Source organism: Bos taurus, chromosome 14 (genome assembly GCF_002263795.3).
Source record: "Bos taurus isolate L1 Dominette 01449 registration number 42190680 breed Hereford chromosome 14, ARS-UCD2.0, whole genome shotgun sequence".
Lineage (NCBI taxonomy): Eukaryota > Metazoa > Chordata > Mammalia > Artiodactyla > Bovidae > Bos > Bos taurus.
Window position 1 is genome coordinate 23,151,007 of NC_037341.1, and position 26,353 is coordinate 23,177,359.

General features: G+C 45.0%; 1 protein-coding gene across 6 annotated transcripts in view; it reads left to right on the forward strand.

Annotated features, from left to right (window-relative positions):
- Positions 1-26,353, forward strand: part of LYN (LYN proto-oncogene, Src family tyrosine kinase) — a 109,383-nt gene that overhangs the window by 15,637 nt on the left and 67,393 nt on the right. For 2 of the 6 annotated variants that reach the window (XM_059893299.1, XM_059893301.1), the window contains exon 2: positions 9,671-19,447. The exons of 2 other annotated variants lie outside the window; for them this stretch is intronic. The gene's annotated coding sequence lies outside the window, so the exon portion shown is untranslated. Of the gene's footprint in view, positions 1-9,670; positions 19,448-26,353 lie in introns of those variants that run through there. 2 more of the 6 variants (XM_059893300.1, NM_001177740.2) reach the window with 2 other exon arrangements.

Sequence of the window (26,353 nt, forward strand, 5' to 3'; positions counted from 1 at the left end):
AATGCAAATGTGAAATTGTGGGTGTGATAAGGGTGGTTTCCAGTGACCCACAAGTAATCAAACATCCTGCTGTGCACACAGACATTTGAAAGTGCCAACTGGCTTTGTGAATTCAGTTATGAGAGTCCTCATAAAAGGGGACTCGTTTTTCTGATGTGAAGGAACATGGCACCCTGTGACTGACTGATTGTTCCGCTTCTTGTAGTTTTGACATTGATTCTGGTTGGAGGTGAGAGGGCACTGTCGTTTGACCTGCAGGATGCATTAACTCATGAAGTAATGCTTCATCTGTTCATGATTCGGAAACATTTCTCAGATGCTCCCTGGTCATGAATGTGCAGGCTTATGACTTGCCCTCCTATCCATCACCTTTCAATAGCAGAATTGTTCCATAAAGGCTCAGGAAGTTAAAATGTTTTTTAAAGTGGGCTGAATAATGTAACTTTCTATTTTGTATGAAATATGAAGAATACAGTCAGGTAGCAGAGTACAGAGGTACCCATCTTCCTGCGAAGAAGTCACAGTTGTGGTCCAGAGGTCAAGGCAGGGAATGACCCCACCCCGGGGCAGTTGCTGAGCCCAGGGTTGAACTGCCCACAGCTCCAGCCCCAGGTTCATCTTCCTCCAGCTGCATTTGCTGATGTTTGGCGTCTGCGTTTTCACCTCTGGATGATCCACAGGAATTGGAACCGGGAGGGAAGGTAGGTATGGAGGGAGAGGAGGATTAGCAAGGGGACTGACCAGAGCAGGACAGCTTTCCAGGGAAGAAGTGCATTCCTCAGTTGAGAATAAAAAAAAAGAAAAGATGGAAAAGCAGTTTAGCCAGCTTCTTTACCTATGGTGTGCATTGGCAATAATCTAGCAGCTTCTGAGAACTGTGTTGCTCCAGGATGACCTTGAGGATACTTGTAGTACTTATTTTCTTTTAGATCTCCTACCTAAAAGAAATAAAGGTCCTCTCCACAAGAATCCTCAGAGATGGTACAGGGCGGTGTTATTCAACCTGGATGAAAGTTATTAAGGAGCAGACCTTGAGAAGCTGAGCTATAGATTCTAGGGGTGAACTCTGGGCATTTGCACTGCTGCTGTACAGATGTGAGAGCTGGACCATAAAGAAGGCTGAGTGCCAAAGACTTGATGCTTTCAAATTGTGTTGCTGGAGAAGACTCTAGGATAGCAAGAGATCAAACCAGTCAATCCTAAAGGAGATCAACCCTGAATATTCATTGGAAGGACTGAAGCTGAAGTTCCACTACTTTGGCCACCTGATGTGGAGAGCTGATTATTTGGAAAAGACCCTGATGCTGTGAAAGATTGAAGAGGAGAAGGGAGAGGAGAAGGGAGAAGCCTGAAGAGGAGAAGGGAGCCACAGAGGATGAGATGGTTGGATAGTATCACTGACTCAATGGACATGAGTTTGAGCAAACTCCAGGAGATGGTGAAGGACAGGGATGCCTGGCGTGCTGCAGTCCATTCGGTCACAAAGAATCAGACATGCCTTAGCAACTGAACAACTACAAAATTCTGCTGCCCACTCCCTCAACCCTGCTGCCTCAGGGAAGATGGCCCTGCTCTTAACTCCTGGGTTTCCTTTGGGCAGCAGTGTCCATGAGCCCCGGCTCCTCACCTGGAGAGCAGTTATGGCCATTGCCTCTCTCAGGCTGTCACTAACATCAAGGGAAATGGGGTCATTTGAGTCAGTGCTTCCTCTTCTTTGTGAGGGGAGGAATGTCCTGTGGGCGGGACAGACAGAGGACAGGTCACGTGACCTGGCTCCACCTTCGCAGGTGTGAGCCCTCCCTGTCAGAGGTGTCATCTCGAGCAAGTCATCTGACTTCTCCACGTCTCCCTGTGGCCCTCTGTTAGGTGACAGTTCATAACAGAAGGTCTTTTGAAGTTCAGCTGTGTTTATTTGCATGGATGTACTTGAAACATAATAGAGACCTAACAAATATTTCATATTTGCTTTTCTTTTCATTCAAGTGATCATTTTTTTTAGCCATGATAGTCTTTAGGGAGCTGATTCTGTGCAACAATATGGAAGTGACTGCAGAGATTTTGAGAGGGTTGTGGTCATCTGAACTTAGGTGCGCACTTGGACTTAAGCCCGAAGTGCATTTGGAAATGTTTGTTCAAGCTCAGAAACATCATATGTGGCTGAAAGGGAGAAAATGTTTGGATGAGCGATGGACAAAGGAGGGACCGCACCAGATGACTTAGGTTTTCCATGCTGCCTGGGCTTTGTAGGGACCTAAAGGGCCTGTCTAGCTCGCAGGTCCCAAAATTCAGACTGTCTTACTAAAGTCTAGGTCAAGGTGAGCCACTCTGAACTTTCTTTCGGTGGAGGAGACTGATGTCCAAGGCCCAAGGAGAAAAGGAGCTGGGAGTGATTAGTTCGAGCACAGTAGTTAAATTGGCAAAATGAAAGCCAGTTTCCTTCTTAATTGGAAGAATCTTCTTTTTTCTTTCTTTCTTTTTGGCCACAGGCTTTTGGGCTTCCCTGGTGGCTTAGATGGTAAAGAATCAGCCTGCAGTGCAGGTGACGTGGGTTCAGTCCCTGGGTGGGAGAGATCTCCTGGAGAAGGGAATGGCAACCCACTTCAGTATTCTTGCCTGGAGAATCCCATGGACAGAGTAGCCTGTTGGGTAACAGTCCATGGGGTCTCAAAGAGGTGGGCACGACTGAGCAACTAACACACACTTTTGCAGGATCTTGGTTTCCTGACCAGGGCTGGAACCTGGGCCGGAGCAGTGAAAGTGCCAAGTCCTAACCACTGGACCACCAGGGATTTCCCAGAAAAATCTTACAATGATGCCAGCACTGTTATTACTTGCCTGACTTTTGTATCAGGCCATAATTACCTTTTACAGAAAATATAATAAAAAGAACAATCATGTATTGAGTGTGTGTCCTCTGTTAGATGACCATTCCTTACAAGACTTGTTATTGATATTCTTGGTATTGTTAAGGAAACCAAGGCTTAGAGATAATAAATACCTTCTCCTTGACATGTGTGCATGCTCAGTCACTCAGTCATGTCCAACTCTTTGTGACACATGGACTATAGCCCGCCAGGCTCCTCTGTCCATGGGATTCTCCAGGCAAGAGTACTGGAGTGGATTGCCATGCCCTCCTCCAGGGGCTCTGCCCGACCCAGGGATCCAACTCAGTCTTCTGTGTTTCCTACATTGGTAGGTGTGTTCCTTACCAACTGAGCCACCTGGGAAGTCCACTTTCTTCTTTGGTTACTAAGTAAATGGAATATGAGACTGCTCGACTCCCAGGCTGATGTGTTTTATTTAACTTTGAAAGGTTATTTTTTTTTAAAAAATCAGGTTATAAAAAAAAAAAAGTCAGGTTATAATGTGTGGAAGGTAATATCCTGGATAGTTTATCAAGTTGACTTTATACATTAACTTGAATGCAAACACAGGAATGCAACTCCTCCTGAGAGATCAATAATAAATACAGCTCAGGGACATTTACTGGGCACAGACTGTATGTCATCCATTATTCTAAACATTGCTAAGTTTTTATTCACTTAATCCTCACAACAACCTTATGAAATCGGTACAGTTATCATCCCCTTTTTTTTGTGGACAATTGAAGGTTAATTAACTTGCCCAGGGTCACATCTCTGTGGGGTAGAGCTCAAACTTGAATCCTGGAAATCTGACTTTTAAGGCCAACTCTACGGCTGTACGATTCCAAGGTGCAACCTCTCTGACTTGAGGGAGAAAAAAACTCAGACACTCACAACCAGCCAAAGCGAGAGAGAGCCCTCAGTTCTGACAGTTTGGTGTCATTCTTACTATGATCACAACTTGCAAAGACAAATAAAATTGAAATATTGAAATTGAGCTGAAAATCTGAACATTAAATCAAGAGCTTAAGTGTGATTAGGATAAAGCCAGTTGATTTTATATGCATTAACTTCAGATGGTGACTCCATTTCTCTCTAGTGTCCTGGTCACCATTTGTTGGGAAAGAAACGATTTTCCTCTGCTGGCCAAGCAAAGCAAATCAGCTGTTTTGTAGCAAAGATTGAATCATGATTGGATTAGCCTTTTCTTCATAGTTCCCTCACGTTTTTCTTTTGCTAAGTACTCATCTAGCTTGTGTTTTTCTTCCTAATGAAGCAATATCTTACATTATCACAACTCTTTAAAATGCAGCTACAAAGCCTAGGACTTTGAAAAGTTATTAAGATTGTAGTTAATAGATCACTAATGGCAAAGGGCTGGATAAAAGGCAAAGAATACGGATCTGGTGAGTCATACATCCATCCTTGGCTCACTACCTTCCTCTGTTTCTTGTGGCATTTGCAGGGATGAATTCAAGGTCATCTATGGTTAAGCCTCAGCTAAACGGACTTATTCCCTGGGAAGTGTGTCAACCCTCTGGACAGTGTCTCCATTCAGCACTTGGGTACCCCTTGCTTGCTGTCTCTCTATGGTTCCTCGATGGGCTGTTTCCATTTCTGAATGATTGCTCTCCAAAAAGAAATTAAAAGGAAAGTGGCTGAGACTTAAACTTTCTTTAGAAGGGAAAATGTATTAGGATCCCTAGATTTCCTTTCATTCCTGGGGTGCCAGGTGATTCTTGAAGTAAAATCTCAATTTTTTCTGGTCTTGATGAAGTGTTTTGACCTTGACGTTAACATAAACATTGCTGTTTAATCTCCACATCAGTCCTTGTGTTCATTCTTGGGCCCCTACAGGATCCTATTCTGGTCTATCTTGTGGCCTGGCTGGAACCACTTCTGGGGATTTTCCAGGACCAATAGTCTCCAAACATGGTACCTGAAGGGCTGGGCATTAGCAGAGGTTGTGTGTCATCCTTGCTTTCTGTGGGCAGGAAGGTAGAGCTGGAGGAGTCTTGTGTCCATATTTTTTACACCTATCCAGAAGCGACATGAGTCATACCCTGAAATAAACACAATTGACTGACAGTTTGGACCCGCTGCTGGTCGTGTAAGAACCTCTAGGCTGTAGAACCGCTGCTCCGTCCAGACCAACCACTTGCTTGAGATCTTTTGGAGTCTGGGCTGCATGCAGAGGAGAGAACTCCTTGCTGAGTAGTTCGTGCTAGTTCTTTGTCTAATTGCACTTCCTGGTTCAACCAAATGTAAACAGATGAGAAGAACCTAAGCCAGAAAGGGCATTAGGACTGTGACTTGGGTAATAAACTACCCCAGGGTCATAATGGACTCATTCCTGGATAGACATGGGATTGAGTCTAGGGTGAGAAAAGCTGAATGAGTGAGTGATGATGCGTCGTCATTTAAAAAATGTCTCACTGTGTTTATGCAAACGGTAGACCAGATGTTAGATGGAGCCCCTCTTTGACTGTTTCTTTGAAGTTTTCAAGAGAACAATTGTGAGCTTATGGGGAACAGTGAAAATTATTTGTTTTTGGCTCTGCTGGGTTTTACTTGCGGCACGGGCTTTTCTCTCTAGTTTCAACTCCTCTCTAGTTGCAGTGCGTGAGCTTCTCATTTTGGTGGCTTCCCTTGTTGCAGCTCCCAGGCTCTAGAGCGCAGGCTCAGTTGCAGTACACGAGCCTAGCTGCACTGCAGCACGTGGGATCTTCCCGGCCCAGGGATCAAACCCTTGTCCCCTGCATCGTCAGGTGGATTCTTTACCACTGAGCCACTAGGAAAGCTTCCCAATGAAATTGACTAAGGTTCCTGTATGCCAGACCCGTGAGGTAAAATCAAAAAACATGCAATAAACCCCAATAAGAGAAGAATAATGAATTGAATTACAGTTGACCCTTGAACAACATGGGTTTGAATTGCATGTGTCCACTTATACCTGGATCTCTTTCATTAGTAAATACTACAGTACTATGATCTGCCTTGGTGGAATCTGTGGATGTGGTAAACCAGAGCTGACTGTAGAGGCGTCCATGGATTTTCCTCTCCAAGGGGACAGCACCCTTAGCCCCACCCTGTTCAAGGGTCAACTATGCTTCTGTTGTTTTTGACTGCCAATGTTTCGTGAAATGAACTGGTTGGTAATTTTCTGCTGTTCTAAGTTTTACGTTTAAGGTCAGGAGAAAACTCATTTCCTAGGAAGCTGCTCTTTACTGTAAGTTCTATTTCTGTGTTGATAGTATAATCTGAATTAACTGGGTTTATTGAGACTTCATCATTTATAAGTGATGATTAGTTTATTGTTTGTTTATATAGAACTTAAGCTATTTTGTTGTTTACGTAGATCTTGAGGTTTGAAACTTGAAGTAGCTCTGCTTTTCATAAACATTCATTCTCTGAGCATTGATTATAAACTATAAGGTAGAAGGACTCTTGAACTAAAGGAAAATGATAGTGATAGTTTTATAGTAGATAAACCTGAGATAAGTATAAGTGAATTAATATTTTTCATAAAATATTAGTCCCAAAGCTAATACTTTGAAAATACTACTATTTTCTTATGGTTAGAGTATAACCAAATCCAGGACTAAATAACTTTCCATTTGGGGCCAAGTGGAACAAAATAAAGTTCATAGAATAAAATAAAAAGTTCACAGGTTTCTAGAATGAAAAATAAAGTCCGCAGAAGACAAATTGTGATAGTAAAGTCAATTTTGCTGCACCAGCAAATTTTTAATAGTTGGCTCCATTTATTAATCAGTGCTTTTTTTTTTTTCCTCTTGCTGAGCTTTTTTTTTTTTCTGATTTGAGTTCAGGTATGGGGTTAGGTTGGTTGTGGGTAAATTCCAATGTCCACTCTTGCATAACAGTATGACACTGTAATGCAATATGAGATGGTTTTTGTAGCAGCTAGCCAGCAGGACATCTGAAATTAAACCATCTATGGTCTGCCTTGGCTTTCCTGATAGCTCAGTTGGTAAAGAATCTACCTGCAGTGCAGGAGACCTGGGTTCAATTCCTGGGTCAGGAAGATTCGCTGGAGAAGGGAAAGGCTACCCACTCCAGTATTCTAGCCTGGAGAATTCCATGGACTGTATAGTCCAAGGGGTTGCAAAGAGTTGGACACGACTGAGCAAGTTTCACTTTGGGCTTCCCTGATAGCTCAGTTGGTAAAGAATCTGCCTGCAATGCAGGAGACCCTGATTCGATTCCTGAGTCAGGAAGATCTGCTGAAGAAGGGATAGGCTACCCACTCCAGTATTCTTGGGCTTTCCTTGTGGTTCAACTGGTAAAGAATCCCCCTGTAATGCGGGAGATCTGGGTTTTATCCTTGGGTTGGGAAGATCCCCTGGAGAAGGGTATGGCTACCCAATCCAGTATTCTGCCCTGGAGATTTCCATGGACTGTATAGTCCATGGGGTCTCAAAGAGTTGGACACAACTGAGTGACTTTCACTTTCACATAGCCCATCTGGGCTTCCCCAGTGGCTCAGCAATAAAGAATCCGCCTGTAATGCAGGAGATGTGGGTTTGATCCCTGGGTTGAGAAGATCCCTGGAGGAGGGCATGGCAACCCACTCCAGTATACTTGCATGGAGAATCCTATGGACAGAGAAGCCTATCGTTGCTAGGGTTGCAGAGTCAGATGTGACTGAGCAACTGAATACAACACAACAATGCATATGGCATGTCTATTACTATGATTTCAGTTCTGAAGTGGAGTTCAGTGTCTGATAAAAGGATCCCAACACCATTGGACTGTAAAGTCTTTTTCAGAGCAGATGAAGTCAAAAGTATAGGGTTTGTCTAATGGTTCTCAGCCCTGGCTGCTCACTGGAGTCAATGGGAGAGCATTTAATTCTCCCTGGGCCCAAGCTGCACCCCAGCTAATAAAAGGGGGATAGTGGAGGACCCAGGCATCAGTGCTTTTTATTATTTTTTAAAGATTTTTTGGATGTGAGCCATTTTTAAGATAGTTCATTGAATTTGTTACAATATGGCTTCTGTTTTATGTTTTGGTGTTTTGGCTGAGAGGCATATGGGCTCTTAGCTCTCTGACCAGGGATTGAACCCGTGAAGACTGCACTAGAAGGTAAAGTCTTAACTACTGGGCCACCAGGAAAGTCCCCATTGGTGCTTTTTAGCACTCTCCTTGATACCCTGCTTGTGTACCAAGGTTGAACCACTTCATCAGATCCAGCCGTTGAGGATGTCGGGGCTGTTATGGATTGAAGTTCAGATCAGTGAATTTAGATGTCTTGTTAATATCTGGTCAGTTCCCACCTGAATGTCAAATGTCTTGAGAGCTGAGATGTGCGGGCTCCCTATCCCTAGAGAAGGGGCCACCACACTGAGCACCAGTTAGGAGGGTGGTGTGTCTCCTGGGTTTAGAGAGCCTGCGCCTCCAGTCTCCCCCCACATACTTCAGAAGCTTGAGGGTGGGGTGGGATACCCTACCTGCTGGGAGAGCCTCAGCCTCCAACACAGCAAGTCCTGGTTGTGTTGTGAGGTGTGTGGGTACACAGAGCTCCTCCCGCTTCCGAGCATCTCCCTTGCACTAGGGGACCACTCCCCTCTCCCCAGGACTCCAAGGTTTGAGGGTCGCTCGTGACCTCTACAGAGCAAGGCTCTGTCAAAGCGACCCATGAGTGAGAAAGGAAGTCCATATAGGAGCCAGGAAGTAGTATAATGCCGTTGTAGCTCGTTCAGAAGTTTTTGTTTTTGTTTTTTAACATTCAGATTGCCCTAAGTCTCAGAGATGGGGTGCTTGTTCAGGCAGAGGGCCAGGGTGGTGAGATTTACCCTGTGAGCTCTGGGCAAATTACCGCATCTCTGAGCTGCTCTCTCACCATCTGTTAGAATTTCTTATTAGGATTGGTTGTTAAAGAGTATGTGAAAATGGTTTGTTAAGAAAAGGAAAGAAAAGAAAGGAACCCCATTCAAACTCCAGCTTGGGGTGCTGGCCCTTTCATCTAGGGGGAAGGAGCAGACTGCCTGAAAGCTGTTACCCCTTTCCGGCATCATTCATGTTGGTTCCATGAGCCATTAGGGCCCATTAAAAAAATAAAACCCTGACAATCACAGCATGCTGGTGAAGGTGAGGGTGTGGGGAGACTGGAGTGGAAATGGTCCAGCCACTGCAGGAAGCCATTCAGTGGTTTATTATAAAATTCCACATACAAATGCCTCCCAGGCAAGCCTTTCTACTTCTGGGTATTTATGCAAAAGGGATGAAGACGCATGTCCACAAAAAGATGTGTACAGTGATGTATATAGCAATTCTTTTCATAATATGTACATAAAACAAAAAACCCTGTACATAAAACAAATATTCATTATCAGAAGAGTGATTCAATAAAGCTGGATGATGTTTTCATAAAATAGGACTACTCAAACCAAAAAAAAGACACTGCTCCAACAATGACTGGTTGAATCTCCAAAACATCATATTAAGTGAAGGACTGATAAGTCAGACAGAAAGAAATGCATACTGTCTGATCTTGTTTCTCAGAAGGTCATGAACAGTGGTCATGGGGAGGAGGTGACTTAGAAATGGACCCAAGGGTACTGAGGTTGTGTCCACAAACATGGCCTTTCTGCGTCTTGCTTTGGAAGCTGGGATTGTGGGTGGAGACATTATCAAAAAACTGATCTCACAGAGCATTTAAGATCTGTGCATTTTACTCTATAGATTTTGGGGAGATGAATAATTAAAATTTATTTTTCTTCTTTTTTTTATTGTGGTATACCTAACACAACATTTACTGTCTTAACCATTTTAATTTTTTTCAGTTAAAAAATTTCTGGGCACAACAGCTTGGCTTGCAGGGTCTTAGTTCCCTGACCAGGGATGGAACCTACTCCCTCGGCAGTAAAAGCATGGAGTCCTAACTGCTGAACCACCAGGGAAGTCCCTCTTAACCATTGTTAAGTATCCTGTGACATTAAAAACATTCACACTGTCCTGCGACCCTCATCACCATTCATCTCCAGGAGATTCTATATTTTGCCTCAGTAAGAAAAGCACACTAAAAACGCTGTCATGTGGTGAGGTCAGTTCAGCTGTAACTGAGGTGTTAGCCTCATACGTCCGGACACACAGGACCATCTGCTTCCTGCTGCGGCTACCAAGAGTGGTGGACACTGTTCTGCTGGACACCTGTGCCCTCCACATCAGCACGGACTTGCCTGCTTCTCCACTGACCGAGAGCTCCCAAGGGTCGAGACAGTCCTGCTCATCGTCCTCCCGAGTCATCCGTGTGAGGAAGGCTCCCATGAACGTGCGCTGAACGCCTAGTGGTCCTCGTGTCAGCACGCAGCCTGGTACCTTTCCAAGGCTTTCTCAAAGAAAACAGTGCTGCATCTGTTAAATGGCTCAAGAAACCATGTGCGATTTAGAGTCTTGAACTGGGGAGCCTTTTGCACAATTTCCTGGAACCACTGCTTCTGGTTAGCATGTGCGTTCATGTCTCTGTTCCTTCTTGCTGAAGTGAACTCTCAGGCTCTCCCACCCGACATGGGGCCTTCAGCACTTCCCTTCCTCCTTGTCCTGTGGTTTCCTGGCCCGCCTTCAGGTTGCCTATCTACCCAGCCCAAAGGGCCTGGACCACTGCAAATAAGCCATTCCTCCAGCAGCTCAGAAAAGTCCAAACTAAGACCTCATGTTTTTCTTCTTCAGAAACTCCAACAATTGCCAGGAATCAGAAGGATTATAAAATAAGGGGAGGGGTCTTTGCATGCTGCAGTAGGAGGACCTGGCCGCCTTGCTTCTCAGCTGAGTCACAGATGGTCCGCTGCAGGCCCTTCTTCCTCTCCGGAGCCCCAAAGCCAGAAATAGAGTGTGTGATAAGGGCTTCCATTCCTGGACAGCTGAACAGTTTGTACCATTTCAAAACTGCATAATCCTGTTCAGACAGTTTTCAATATATGTTCAGCATTGCCGTCCATGGTCTCAGTTGCATGCATTTTCTTCACTAGAAAATGCAACCAGCATACACTGAAAAGAGTGTTTTGCTTAAGGCTGAAGGGTTCCTACTTTCAACCTACCTTGTAATTTTCATCGTGTCTTTTCCTAGCATTCATATCAACACCTTGGACTTTTAGCATCCCACTACATTTTTTAAATTACCACTTTAAAATACAATGAAAAGCTCAAATAAGACACTATCCCATCTATCACCTGTTGGGACTAGGACGGAGCTCCTGGTGACTCTGAACTTGGAGGGCGGGCGGTAGCACCATGCAACAGGCAGGAATGTGCATTCATTGTTTGAGAGGGAAAAGTCTGAGTTTGGGGCAGAAAATTAGTTTGGGGATGTCAACATATTATTATGAAAGTTGGACATGCTGCAGTGAAGACTGCTTACAATGTAAGGAAATCTCGTTTTACAGACAGGAAACTCATTCATTCATTCATCAGCAATATGTCTTAGTGGTTTAGTTTAGTTGCTGAGTTGTGTCTGACTCTTTGTGACCCCATGGACTGTAGCCCACCAGTCTCCTTTGTCCGTGGTATTTCCCAGGCAAGAATACTAGAGTGGGTTGCCATTTCCTACTGCAGGGGATCTTCTGAACCCAGGGATTGAACCAAATTCTCTCGTCTCTTGCATTGGCAGGCAGGTTCTTTACCACTAGTACCATCTGGGAAGCCCTAGAGAGGGTTGCCAGATTTGACGAATACAAATAGAGAATGCCCAGGTTACACTTGAATTTCAGGCGTGCAATGAATGAATTTTTAGTATATCTCATGCAATGTTTGGGACGCACTTATACTAAACAATGATTGGCTGTTTTGTGAAATGCCGATGTTGCTGGGTGTCCTGCATTTTCTCTGGCAGTGGGAGGCTGTGGGGCTGGAGCCGGGAGGTCAGACTGAGAATGGGCAGTGGATGTCCATGGGAAGGCCTTGCTGATGAGCTGGATCTGGGGAGTGAGACAGAGGAGTACAAGATGACTTCCGGGTCTCCAACCTCAGCACCTAGGAGGCCCTTAACTGAGCTGGAGAAGCTGGGGCGGGAAGTGTGTGTGTTGTGATGCTGACAAGCCTTGTTTAAGGGAGTGTAAACAGGAAGACATAGACATTTCATGAATTGTCCCCTGCTTCTCCGTACAGGCCCACCCCTCCAACTGTCTCCCCTTCCCCCCATCTTGTGTTCTCTGCTCCAAAGGAATAGAGAAAAGCAGTTCAGGACACAGGTGACTGGGACGAGCTATTTTCTAAATAAACATTTAGATCCCCTGGAGAAGGGAATGGCAACCCACTCCAGTATTCTTGCCTGGAGAATCCCATGGACCGAGGAGCCTGGTGGGCTATAGTCCTTGGGGTCACAAAGAGTCAGACATGACTGAGCAACTAATATTTGCACGCTTTCAAGCTGCTACTAAGGGAAATGGTGGGAAAACAGAAATGTGCTTCCTAGGGACTGGGCTACAGAATATTTCTATTAATAGTTCCTTGTGTAACATTTCTGTGCGCCTCTTTTGCAATGTGTCTTTAAGGATCCATCGATAGGCATAATGAAACGGGACAAACAGGGCAGTTTTGCAATGAAGTGGTTATGTGGACAACCAGGGACAGGCAAAATAAGCTGGGTGCAGAAGTGTCTTAGTCCAGCTTTTATAAAATCCAACATTACAATTATACCAGACATTACAACTGTAATATCTAACATTACAATTGGGCTTCACAGGTGGCTCCATGGTAAAGAATCCACCTGTCAGTGCAGGAGACGTGGGTTTGATTCCTGGGTTGGGAGGGTCCCTTGGAGGAAGAAATGTCAATCTACTCCAGCATTCTTGCCGGGACAGTGGAGCCTGGTGGGCTACAGTCCATGGGGTCACAAAAGAGTCAGACTCGACTTGGCAACTAAACAAACACTACAACTAAGTGCATGGCTACACTGAAGTATTTTCTGAAATTTTAGCCCAAATAAGAATTTTAGCCCTCTCATTTCTATTTTTATGAAGAAAAAACAAGTGTATACAAGCACAGTTGTGATATTGCATTTCCTGATTAAAAAGATACATCTTTAAAAAAAAATTGGACTACAAATATTAAGATTTCTTTCAAAGTGGTCCTTGTAAAGTTCATTCTCCTTGACTTTATTTTTATGTAGGGTGAAGCCACTTGATTGAGTAAATATTTTGATTACAGAGGGTTTGGATGTAAAATGGCCCCTTATCCCGAGAATGTTTTTGAAAAGTGAAAACTGGACATATGCCATGACTCTGACTTTTTCTCCACCCCTTCTACTTAAATCTTTTAGTAAAACAATTTTACCAGAAATTCCATATGAACAGTCAATAAGGCTTGTTACTGTTGCTCTATTTCCAAAGTTGCTCAGCTTCCAGTGGCAGACAGAATGTCCCCTAAGTCAAACCTGGAGAATTGTAATGTGTGTTATGAATGCTCACTTGCTTCACGTGGATTTGAATTCAGGGGTCTGCCTAGGGCAGGGTCCAAGAATCTGTATTTTTAACAAATACGCCAGCCATTTTCGCAGGCTGGCAAATCTGGAAAACACTGGCTTGAGTGAAATAATTAAAATATAGTCATTGAGGACTTCCCTGGTGGCTCAGTGGTAAAAAAATCCACCTGTCAGTGCAGGAGACAAGAGTTCCATCCTTGGTCTGGGAAGATCCCACATGAAGAACCTAACCCGAGCGCAACTAACCACTGAGCCGAGCCTGTGCTCCTCAAGAAGAAAAGCCATCACGATGAGAAGCCCAGGCACCGTTACAGAGTCGCCCCTGCTCGCCGCAACTAGAGAAAGCCCTCACGCAGCAGCAGAGACCCAGCACAGTTAATAAATAAATAAATAATTAAAAAAATAAAATACAGTCGTTGCATTCCAACTGTCTTGAAGGTGTGAGTGAAAGAGCCTTTTGAGAGATTGAAGGAGAAATAATGGCACGTAAGTGGTTTCATGTGTTACACAGTTCATCAGAGTTTGGTCTGCTGATGGGCTTGAAAGCATCCTGGGCACTGACGGTGCTGTGTGTTCAAGACATGAGCCAGGAGGGACGGTCAGTTCTGCCCGGTAGCTCCGGACAGCTTTGCACACAGGACGAGGCATTTGAAATGGTTCATTTGAAACCAGAAGGAGGAGGTTGCTTATGGGCTGGTGGGGTGGAGAAGGGGAGGGACATTATTCTAGGAAGGAGCAGGTGTGATGGTTAGAGGAGAATGGGGCCCTCAGGTGTGGGGTTCCCATGGAGCTGGTCCTTAGGGTGGGTGGGGTGAGGTGAGCGGCTTGTGGAACCAGGAATGTAGGCTGCTGTGAAGGGAGAGTCTTGCCAAGCTCTGTTGTGTGAGGAACAAGGAAATGGCAGAGAGCTGCAGTTGTTTTTGGAAAGAGAACTGGAAGAGCACTGTGTGGCATGGCGGATGGGCTGGGGGTGGGGGTAGAGGGGAAACAAGAGGGCTGAAAGCCAGGGTGGAGAGTTTCAAACTCAGCTCTGGTGGGAGTGTGAGGCACAGAGAGCACAGTGAGGCCCCGGGAGGCCAGCCCTAGAAGCATCTGAAGTATTAACATGAAACCTGCTGGGATGACCCCATACCTCAGAGAGCAAATATTCCCTTCAAGTCAGAGTAGAGAAGAAAAAGCCAAAATGTTCCCGTCTCCATGTATGAGAGGCTTTGGTCCCTTGGGTCTCAGGGTGGTAGGGCCCCTGCAGGTGGGTTGGCACAACCAGCAGCCTTGACTTGGGCGCTGCTTGGACCAGCTGAGGCGTCCAGGCACCAGCCCAAGCCCTGGGGTGTCTTCCAGATTCTGCAGGGAACCGACACATCTGCGTCTCCGTGTGAGCTGTGTTCCTCGTCCCTCCTCTCCACCCGTCTCACTCTCCTTTCTAGACGTGAGAAAACACCATCTCAGAACAAAAGCCGGTAGATTCACCTACTTGGTAAAGGGAGAAAGACCAAGGAAAATGCTGTTTTTTCCACTCCCCAACCTTGTTCATTGTGTTTGTAACGTGGGAACCCAGTTTGAAACAAATGTGGAGAAGGTGAACAATGACAGTGGGCTGGTGTCGGGGGAATCCTGGGCTGCCAGACTAGGAAGGGGCTTCAACCCTCTGTTGCCTGAGGTTTCCCCTGCTTAGAATTAGGAGAAGTGAATGACATCCATGTAGACGGGGAGTTCAGATGGGTGTGTGTGTGCGCTCAGTCGATAAGTTGTGTCCTACTCTTTGCAACTCCATGGACGATAGCCCGCCTGCCAGGCTCCTCTGTCCTTGGGATTTCCCAGGCAAGAATACTGGAGTGGGTTTCCATTCCCTTCTCCAGAGGATTTTCCCAACCCAGGGATTGAACCTGTGTCTCCTGCACTGGCAGATGGATTCTTTACCACTGTGCCACCTGGGAAGCCAGATGGGTTTGTTAATTAAATGTAAAAGATCCATTTTATAATAACACACATTAACGTGGGGTTGATGACTGAGGCTGTGCTTCGCCTTGAAGCCTCCTCATCTGTTATCTGCTCTTCTTTTTGAAAGTTGTCTTCTCATTTCAGTTTCCATTGCACTGCATTGCAGTGGTCCAAGATCACTGAATTCTAGAACTGGCTGCTGCCTGCTTTCCACTGCAGCCCTTACTGTCCTTTGCCCCATCTTCTATGATTTTGCTCTGCAGTTCTGGACATGGGCTGGTTAGAAACACCAACCCCCTCCCCTGGACTTTGTCAGATTACTAGGGGTGATTTTGAAAGGTTTATGCCTTATTTCCAGACCTGATGCCACTCTGGGAGGGTGTGTGTGCAGGGTACAGATCTCAGAGCAGTGGAGATGGTTCCACTGGAACACGGGTTCTAGGTGGGTGTCCTGCCTTTGATGCTGATCCCTGAGCACCAGATGTGAAGGAAAGTGTAAACCCCTCATCATGTCCTGCATGTCACGATGCCCCACCCCTGAGGGACAAGCACACACTGACCTAGAGATGTGGGGATGGTAACACTGTGTGTGTGTGTATGTGTGTGCGCGTGCTGTGCTTGTCAGTCACTCAGTTGTGTCTGACTCTTTGCGACCCCATGGACTACAGCCCCCCAGGATCCTCTGTCCAAGGGGATTCTCCAGGCAAGAATACTGGAGTGGGTTGCTATGCCCTCCTCCAGGGGATCTTTCCAACCCAGGGTTCCAGCTTAGGTTTCCTGCATTGCAGACGGATTCTTTACTGTCTGAGCCCCCAAGGGAAGCCCGTGTGTGTGTGTGTGTGTGTGTGTGTGTGTGTGTGTGTGTGTACAGACAGAAAAATAAAAGACCAGGTTTCTGTTCATTTGGAATGATGACGGGCTTCCCAGATGACTCAGTGGTAAAGAACCCGCCTGTCAATGCAGGAAAACAGGTGTGATCCCTGGGTGGGAAAGATCCCCTGGAGGAGGAAATGACATCCCACTCCAGTATTCTTGACGGGATAATTCCATAGAGAGAGGAGCCTGGTAGGCTACAGTCCGGGGGGTCGCAAAGGGGCAGCCATGACTGAAGTGACTGACCATGCTGAGATCAGCAAGAGTCATTCTTTTGCAATTGCTCTTTAAACATTTTTATACACTGGATACGCTAATGATATTGTGTCAAACTTGTTGAGAAAGTGGAGGAGGGGGAGCTGTTGACATGAACTGAAGAAAGAAGGGGAGGCCCATGTCTGGAAGGCGTCTGCAGCTCCTGCGTCTCTTACGGTAGATTCAACAAGTCACAGTGACCCCAGGTGCATAGAATTTGAGCTGGAAAAGATGGACATTTTGTTTGACCCACGAGTACTGTGAATGAGGAGACAGTGGCTGTCTAAACCAGGATGCACTAAAGGAATAGTGCATCCGGGATCCTCAGTGGTAGTCGCTGTACTCAGTTGCCCCCAGATTCCGATTGGAATTTGTCAGCTACGGCTCCACAAATAAGATGAGTCTAAACTAGATAACCTGTGGCATTAGTAGGTCTTTGGGTTCCCATGGAAACCTGCTCTGGCCACAGCGTAAGCAGAAAGGAGGAAATTTTGGAAGGAAGCTGAGGTCTTACACAAAACTGCCCTGAGGCGAAGGAAGGGCTGAGTAAGCGAGTCTGCGGTGCTAGGGACAAGGCATCTCGAGACCTCCCACTTTGGATGCTGGGGAGCCCAGCCCTCTGACTCAGTGGTTCTGTTCCCTTCCATGGGGTCCTCGCCATGAACATGTTCTCACCCAGACGTTGCTCACCAACCGTCCCATCCCTCACCTCCTGTTACCCTGCTCTTTCTGCATCACACTCACCACCACCTAAAAGTCTTAGAGTTGGAGACTCCCCTGGCGGTCCAGTAGTTAAGATTCCGCCATCCAATGCAAGGGGTTCGGGTTCTACCCCAGGTGGGATAAGTAAGATCCCGCATGCCTTGGGGCCAGAAAACCAAAACATGAAACAGAAGCAATATTGTAACAAATTCAATAAAGACTTCAAAAATGGTATGCATCTAGAAAATCTTTTTAAAAAAGGAATGATTAAAAAGTTTTAGAGTTACTTGTTCACCTGTGGAGGTTGAAAAATACTGACACCCAGGCCTGACCCTCAGAGAGCCTGGTCTGGCGTAGAACCGGAGCATGTGTTTTCCCTAAAAGCCCCATGATCTTCAATGCTTAGCTCAGGTTAAGAATCAAGGCCTAAGTGGCCCTTACACATAACACTACTGTGTGTAAAATAAATAACAAGAACCTGCTGTTCAGCACAGGGAACCAAACTGAGTGCTCTGTGCTGACAGAGTGAGGATATGTGCATACGTATGGCTGAGTCACTTTGCTGTACAACAGAAACTAACATTGTAAAGCAACTAAACTCCAAAAATAATAAAAGAATTGTGGCCTAATAAACACATTGGTAGAGCAAACACAGGATGTACTGCTGTTACCAGCATGGCTGAAAATATGTTTAAAAGAATTGAGTGACACTGTGAGGGAGAGGGGTAGTTTGGGATGGACATGTACAGCTGAGTATATTTAAAATGGATAACCAACAAGGACCTACCATACAGCACAAGGAACTCTGCTCAGTGTTATGTGGCAGAGTGGATGGCAGGGGAGTTTGGGGGAGAGTGGATACATTATATGTATGGCTGAGTCCCTTCACTGTCCACTCCGAGTCTACGACAGTATTGTTAATCAGCTATACTCCGAGGGTTCAGGATGGGGAACACATGTATACCTGTGGCGGATTCATTTCGATATTTGGCAAAACCAATACAATATTGTAAAGTTTAAAAATAAAATAAAATTTAAAAAAAATAAAAATTGTAAAAAAAAAAAGTTTCTTTTAAACAAAAGAATTGAGTGACTCATGTAGAAAGGATTCTTTGGGAAGAATCAGGCCGTTGTGAGTAAGCACACATAAGTGATGTTGACGAGAGCCCTCCCAAAGCAGGTGCCCTGGGGGAAGGGGGCGGTGGCCCCAGTTTCCCAGTAAGTCCACGGAGGATGGGGGAAGTAAATGACTTGCCCAAGGTCGACCCGTAGCTCAACAGTCATACATTCCGCCTTCGTCTACACTTCTCTGATCCTGAGTGACACCCTCTTCTCCGTGGTTCCCTCTTGGGGCCACATGGGGGCTGGGGGTGAAGCCCCCTACTCCCTTGCCTAGAGGTTAAAACCAGGGGAGCTGATGGCACAAGGAAGGATTGTTGAAGGTTTGGCTGTGTTACTAAGGGAGGGCACATTTTTAGCAAAAACCATAGGCGAGAAGGAGAACCTCAATTTCAGCAAGAAAAGCAGAAGTTGCTGGGCGGTCAGGGCTAATGAACGGAAATGTGAGGGATCTAAGTGTGAGAGTCTGAACCTAAAAGCAGTTTGGTTAAAAGCAGGGAAAGAAACAGAGGCAGGGAGAAAAGAAAGAATAGGTTTTGTCTCTTTAGGGAATTGAGATGTAATTCAGTGGTTGCACTTTTAGCGTTTTGGTGAGAGGGGCAAACAGAAATATGAATGATCTGTAAATGTTGTACTTTTCATCCAAATAGTGGCATGAAAGAGTCTTCCCCTGGGAGAACAGAAAGCCCCTCTGTGTCAGGATGGTTTGGAAACGGATTGCTTTTTACCAGGAGGGATGGACCATGGGACTGCGGGTTCTTACAGAAAAAAAATCTGTAATCCTTTTGGGTTTAACCATTAGGCAAATTGAGCTTCCTGGTTTCAGAAAGAGAAAACACCCAAAAGAGAAAAACCCAGGCCCGTGGGAACAAGAAACTTCCTCCTCCTGGGGCTGCTTGAAAGGCCTGCTGTGCCCGTCTGAGTCTCCAGCTCAGCGTGAGGCTGGCTGGAGGGCTTCCCGGAGGTGGAGGGGTGATGGGCAGAGAACGGCCGCGTTGAAAAGGAACTCTGGACATGGTAGCTGAGGCTGCAGGCTTGGGCCTTGGGGTCTGAAGCACCGAAGCTGCCTTTTCGTTCGACGTAAACCTGGGGAGTGAAGGACCCGGGGACTGAATTGTGTCCCCGCTGTTTGCCCCTTAGTTCTCTGGGTCCTTCAGCCAACCTGGAGGCCAAAAATAGAATTCTTCAGGTTTTTACTCTTTTGGTGACAAATCAGAGGAGAGACCCAAAGCCAGTTGAAACAGAAAGACCTGTAAGTACAGAGCGCTTTTGTCTGCCAGATGGGTGAGTAGGGGCTGTAAGACAGTGAGAGGCTTGAGCAGTTCAGTGAGGGGAACCCCGTGTGAGTGGGGAGGGCTCTGTAATCTGGCCCGCTTCCATCTCAGGGAAGGGAACTAAAGTCTGGGATGGGGCTGAGTGTGGGGTGCCTTAGAGGCCTGTCTGTGGTGCTGTGCAAACTGTAACACTTTAGTTGGTGAAACCCACACTTGTAAAGACTCCCTAGTGATTTTTATTTAGCAGTTTTGTTTGTGCCAAAGGTCCCATGAGCCTTTCTTCTCTATAATCTGGCTCTCCCTGTTTGGGGGGATGGGGAGAGAAAATGGGAAGTCATGCATTGTTCACTGTTTTGAAGTAGAGGGATTAACATATGCTCTTGTGTTTAATCCTCACAATAACCCTTGAAGGAGTAGTGTTATCTGCTTGGTACAGATGAGTAGGATGAAGTTCAATTAAGTAACTGGCTGGCGTTTGTTTGGCTCTCAGGAAATACAGGAGTCAGGTTGGACCCAAATTTCCTCATCCTAAAGCTCTTGGCACCTTCATTTGGGAGAAATGACTGAGTTGAGATTTCAGCCCAGATTGTTTGAATGGTCACAGACTGACTAGGTGGCTGCCATGGTCTAGATTTGTCTGAAACAAAAATGATTTGGGGAACTAACATTTGTTGATCATCTATTATAAACCAGATAGATTGTAGCTAATAAAAAGAATGGGATCTACCTACAGAATTGCTTCTGACTGCAAACTACTGTATCAGTTCAGTTCAGTTGATCAGTTGTGTCTAACTCTTTGCGACCCAATGGACTGCAGCACACCAGGCCTCGACTCAAACTCACGTCTATTGAGTCGGTGATGCCATCCAACCATCTCATCCTCTGTCGTCCCCTTCTCCTCCCACCTTCAATCTTTCGCAGCATAGTCCATGGGATTTCTAAGTTCAACTTCAATTCAAAGGAGGTGTTTTGCTGTGTCATGGTGACGGGGTCAGGGGACTGTGTATGTCTCAATGGTGGAAGCAGGGTGGTGTACAAGGAGGCTGATCAGATAGTATGTCAAGGAGTTTACAGTCTCCATGGAGGAGAGAGATGCATACACATTAACAGCAGCTGATGCAGGAGTTACAGACACACATAAAACAGGACCGTTGGTGGTGTCCTGGGGCTTGTGGCTACATCCCAAATCGATGATGGATAGAAGTGGTCAGGGAGAGAAGGATGTAGGCAAGACGCAGTCTGAATTAGGCTTTGGAGAATCAGTGGGATTGGCCTACATGGGGAGGCAGAATGGTGTTACCATGTCAATAAATGCAAGTTTCTGTCCTTGTCACACTGAGCAGCAAGAGAGACTGGAGCCAGGCTGTGAGGAGCTGTGTGGGCCAAGCTGAACACTGGCAGTTTTCTCCTGTTGATAGTACTAGAGATGTTGGTAGCAGAATTTGAGATGATGGTATAGTAGTAATAATGGTGTCTTAACACTTCCTGAGTGTTTATTCTACTGTGTCCTCTGTGCCATGATGAATATGTATGAGCATTTTCAAGTGCCAAGCTCTGTTCTCCAGACGGGCAGTCCAACGGGGTACAGACCTGACAAAAATCCCTGCTCTCACGGGGCTTGCCGTTCATCGAGGAGGGACAAAGCAAATGCTAAAATAAATCCTGTAAGCTAAATTCGTGTGATCATGCCATGGAGAAATGTGAATACAGAGTGGTGGGCAGGGAGTGGGTGAATGAGAGCACATCTCAGTTTTGAAGTTTGCCTCTGAATAAAGGTAGAATTCATTCATTTAATCAGGTGAAGAGTAGAAGGTGGGTCTGATGGATCCTGAATGTAAATGAAAAGATGAGATGATTAATTCACAGATTTGAGCCCAGAGTCGGGAAAAGCCTGATGCCACAGATACTGGCCAGGAGGCAACCACACTACCCAGAATAGTCACATCTAAAGTGGACCTTTTAGTCATTAATATCATGTAAGGGTTAGTAGGGGCTAACCTACTAACTAGTAGGGGCTAGTGACTCAGTGGATAAAGAATCCGCTTGCAATAAGACTCAGAGGAGACGCAGGTTCAATCTCTGGCTCGGGAAGATTCCCCGGAGAAAGAAATGGCAACCCACTCCAGTATTCTTGCCTGGAGAATCCCATGGACAGAGGCGTCCGGCAGCCGCCGAGTGGGTTTGCAAAGAGTGAGCCACAACTGAGCAACTGAGCATGCGCACAGGGTTTAGTAGAGAAAGAAGACTAACGTAGGGGAAAACCGTCAGAATGACGCTCTTGGCCTTGTTCGTGCCTTTCCCTAAGCCTCCAGCGAGGTTACACAGAAAGTGACGAGGGCCCAGTGGAGAATAAAATGGGACTGCAAGATGACAGAGGTTTTGATCCTGGGTGACGAGGATGGTGGGGGAAAATGAGAAATTTGCCCTACGAATAATGGAAATTCAACAGAATAGCCATCATGCTGTTTAACTTATTTAGAATTTTCTGTAAGTGACCAGGGGGCACCCGGCCCAGCATCAGTACTCCCTGAGAATCAGTGGTTTCTGCTTAGAGCACAGTGGGCAGCCTGGAAGGTGACGGGGTGGGTTTCCAGCGCCAACGCACCAGCCCCCCTCCCCCCACGTGCACCTGCCGGGGCCCCACCCTCCACGCTCTTTCAGCCTGGCTGCTTCAGCTGACAGCACCCACCTGCTGCATCTTCCCCCTCCTGCTGCTGCTCTCTGTGTAAACTTACAGATTCACAGGTCCCCAACCCCCTTGGTTCACAGCCCCTTGAGAACCTCTGAGACCCCCTGAGGGTCTCAGTAAGTTTTTCACAGCGATCCTAGAGCAGAAGCACCAGAGTCCCATTCCCTAGGGAGTCAGATGCAAACCACTTCATATGCATTCGTTATCACAATTCAGTACCATTTTAAAAAGTAATAATGGTGCTAGCGGTAAAGAACCTGCCTTCCAATGCAGGAGACATAAGAGATGCAGGTTTGATCCCTGGGTCAGGAAGATCCCCTGGAGGAAGGTGTGGCAACCCACTCCGGTATTCTTGCCTAGAGAATCCCATGGGCAGAGAAACCTGGCGGGCTTCCATGGGGTCACAAAGAGTCACTACTGAGTCACTAACACTTAGCCAGTTAACAATGTCCTGATGGTTTCAGGTGGGCAGCAAAGGGACTCAGCCATATATGTGTATCCAGTCTCCCTAGCTCACCTCCCCATCCAGGTTGCTGCATGATATTGAGCAGAGTTCCTGTACTGTACCGGTCCTGGTTGGTTATCCATTTTAAATAAAAAGATCATACTTCTATGAAAGTAAAGCAGTGTCCCTTGTTATAGACATTTTGGCAGTGGAGAGGGAGAAAAATAAAAAAATGACCATAGAAGTGTGAAAATTTTTTATTTTAATTTTGATTTAAACAAAAATTTTTCTAAAGTTTATTGTATTAATAATAACCAAGTGTTTTCCCCTTGTAATTTTAAAACCCATCACATATAATAATGCTGTACTGATTCGCTCCCCATCCTGTTCTGATTTCATTTGATTTGAATAGTCCTTTCCGGACTTGTTCCTACGTATGTCATCATAATGTGGATTCAGTTTTAATCTTGCCTTGTTAGAATGTTACATTATAAACATTGTTTTATTCAGTCACAGAGTTCTTTTAGCCATTCTTAAAAATGGATGCTTGTCACTTTCAAGGAGATGTTGTTGTTGTTCAGTTGCTCAGTTGTGTCCCACTCTTTGCATGGGACACCCCATGGACTGTAGCACACCAGCCTTCCCTGTCCTTCACCATCTCCCAGAGTTTGCTTAGACTCATGTCCATTGAGTCAGCGATGCCATCCAACCATCTCATCCTCGGTCATCCCCTTCTCCTCCTGCCTTCAATCTTCCCCAGTGTCAGAGTCTTCTCAAATGAGTCTGTTCTTTGAATCAGGTGGCCAAAGTATTGGAGTTTCAGCTTTAGCATCAGCCCTTCCAATGACTCTTCAGGACTGATTTCCTTTAGGATGGACTGGTTGGATCTCCTTGGTCCAAGGGACTCTCAAGGGTCTTCTCCAGCACTTCAGTTTAAAAGCATTAATTCTTTGGCACTTAGGCTTCTTTATGGTCCAACTCACATCATTCAAGGAGATACTTGCACATAATTTAAAAACCAAAACAACTGAAACACTTTGAAACATCAGATGCTCACTCCTCCTTCCTAGCATCCATCATCCAGTTTTACTCACCAGATCCAACCACTTTCTTTTCCTCAATTCCAATAGCTTTACACCATGGTGGAGTCTCTTGAATGCTACCATATAGTTTAGGTATCTGCTACCAACCTAGACAGCGTATTAAAAAGCAGAGACATTACTTTGTCAACAAAGGTCTGTGTAGTCAAGGCTATGGTTTTTCCAGTGGTCATGCATGGATGTGAGAGTTGCACTATAAAGAAAGCTGAGTGCCGAAGAATTGATCTTTTTGAACTGTGGTGTTGGAGAAGACTCTTGAGAGCCCTTGGACTGCAAGAAGATCTAACCAGTCCATCCTAAAGGAGATCAGTCCTGGATGTTCATTGGAAGGACTGTTGTTGAAGCTGAAACTCCAATACTTTGGCCAGCTGACGCGAAGGGCTGACTCATTGGAAGAGACCCTGATGCTGGGAAAGATTGAGGGCAGGAGGAGAAGGGGACGAGAGGGTAAGATGGTTGGATGGCATTACCGACTCAATGGACATGGGTTTGGGTGGACTCCGGGAGTTGGTGATGGACAGGGTGGCCTGGTGTGCTGCAGTTCATGGGGTCGCAAAGAGTAGGACATGATTGAGCAACTGAACTGAACTGAACCGTTCTATTTTTACTTAATCAACTTACTGAACTGTTGGTTGACAGCAGTGGTTCTTCAGGATTGCTAATTTCTGATAAAATCCTGTTCATTATGCAAATATGTGTGTGTACTCAGGGCTGCCTCATCTGATAGTCTCTGTCTTTTTGTTTTTATGTCTAATTTAGTTGTATCTTTCATTGATTATAGATGGCTACAGGTGTTTCATTAGGAATATGACTTTAATAAACATTAGTAAACTTCTACCTCTTATCAGTTATTTTTCCAAGCTAACATTGTAGAAGTTTGAGGATTCAGTTAAGAGGATTTAACACAATTCTATTGTATTTTACATAATGATGATTAAGGCAGAGCAGCCTGCCCTTGATCATTGCGATCTTTGCAAAGACTATTGGCTGCTAGGAAGGGACACGCTAGTAGCTGTGGACAGCTTTTCTCAGCAGAAATATTTTAAGGTAATACAGTCGTTTCAAAATTGAGGATACATTTTTCTGAAATATCAACTCAGAAGTATGTGGCTCCATGCCCATTCTGTCACAAATTTTAATCTACTTAATTTTTAAAAAATTAATGCCTTATTTTTCGGAGTAGCTTCAGGTTTCCAGAAACATTGAGTGGAAAGTACAGAGGGTTTTCCATGTAGTGCTCACCACCTTCTCGGTTTCCCCTAATTATTAACATCTTACATAGTGTGGTGCATTTATTACAATGCATGTACCAGTATTAATATTAATACATTGTGATGCATGCAGATCCACTGTTTTCATTGGGCTCACTCTTGGGGCTGTACTTTTTGTGGGTCTGACAAATGTATAATGACATGTGTCTAATATTATGGTGTCATACAGAATAGCTCAGTACCCACAAAATCCCCTGTGTTCCACCCATTCATTCCTTCCTTTCTCTGAACCACTGGCGACCACTGACCTTTTAACTGTTTCCTCTTCCACAGTTTTGCCTCTTCCAGAATGTCATTGGAATTATACATTATGTAGTTTTTCATACTGGCTTTTTTTCATTTAGCAATATGCATCTAAGTATCCTCCATGCCTTTTTATGACTTGATAGCTCATTTCCTTTTGTTGATAAATAATATTTTGTTGTCTGGTTGGACCACAGTGTGTTCCTCCAGTCACCCACTGAAGGATATATTAGCAGTGCCCAAGTTTTGGCAGTTTCAAATAAAGCTGTTATAAACATCCATATGCATGTTTTTGGTGTGAACTTAAGTTTTCAGTTCATTTGGGTAAATAGCAAAGTAGTAGAATTACTGAATCAGGTACTAAGAGTATATTTAGTTTTGTAAGAAATCGCCCAGCTGTTTTCTGAAGCGGCTACACCATTTTTTATTCTCCGGTATTGAATGAAAGTTCCTCTCCTTCTGCCTTTTGTGCAGACTTGGGTGGTGTCAGTGTTTGGGATGTTTGTCGCTCTCGTAGGTGCGTGGTGGTATCTTACTGTTTTAATCCACATCTCCCCATTGACATATGATGTGAACCATCTTTCACAGTCTTAGTGGCCATCTTTCTCCCTTCTTTGGTGAGGTGTCTGTTCAGATCTCATACTCATTTTTCGATTGGGTTGTTTGTTTTTGTATTATTGATTTTTAAGAATTCTTGTGTATTTTTTTAGACACCAGTCCTTACTTTGTGTTTTGAAAAGATCTCCCAGCTCGTGCTTGTCTTTTAATTTTCTTTTGCAGAGCAGAAGTTTTTAATTTTAATAAAGTCCAACTTTATCAGTTTTTTTCTTCTATGGCTCATGCTTTTGGTTTTTTATTTAGAAAGTCATTACCAAACTCAAGGTCACCTGGATTTTCTCCTATGTCATCTTCCAAGGGGTTTATAGTTTTACATTTTACACTTAGTTCTGTTATGCATTTTGAGTTAATTTTTGTATAAAATATGGATCTAGAATAATTTTTCCTTTTGCATTTGGGTGTCCAGTTTTTCCAGCACTACTTATTGAAAAGACTGTCATTTCTCCATGGAATTGCCTTTGCTCCTTTGTAAAAGACAAATTGACTATTTCTGGGCTGTCTATTCTGTTGACTATACT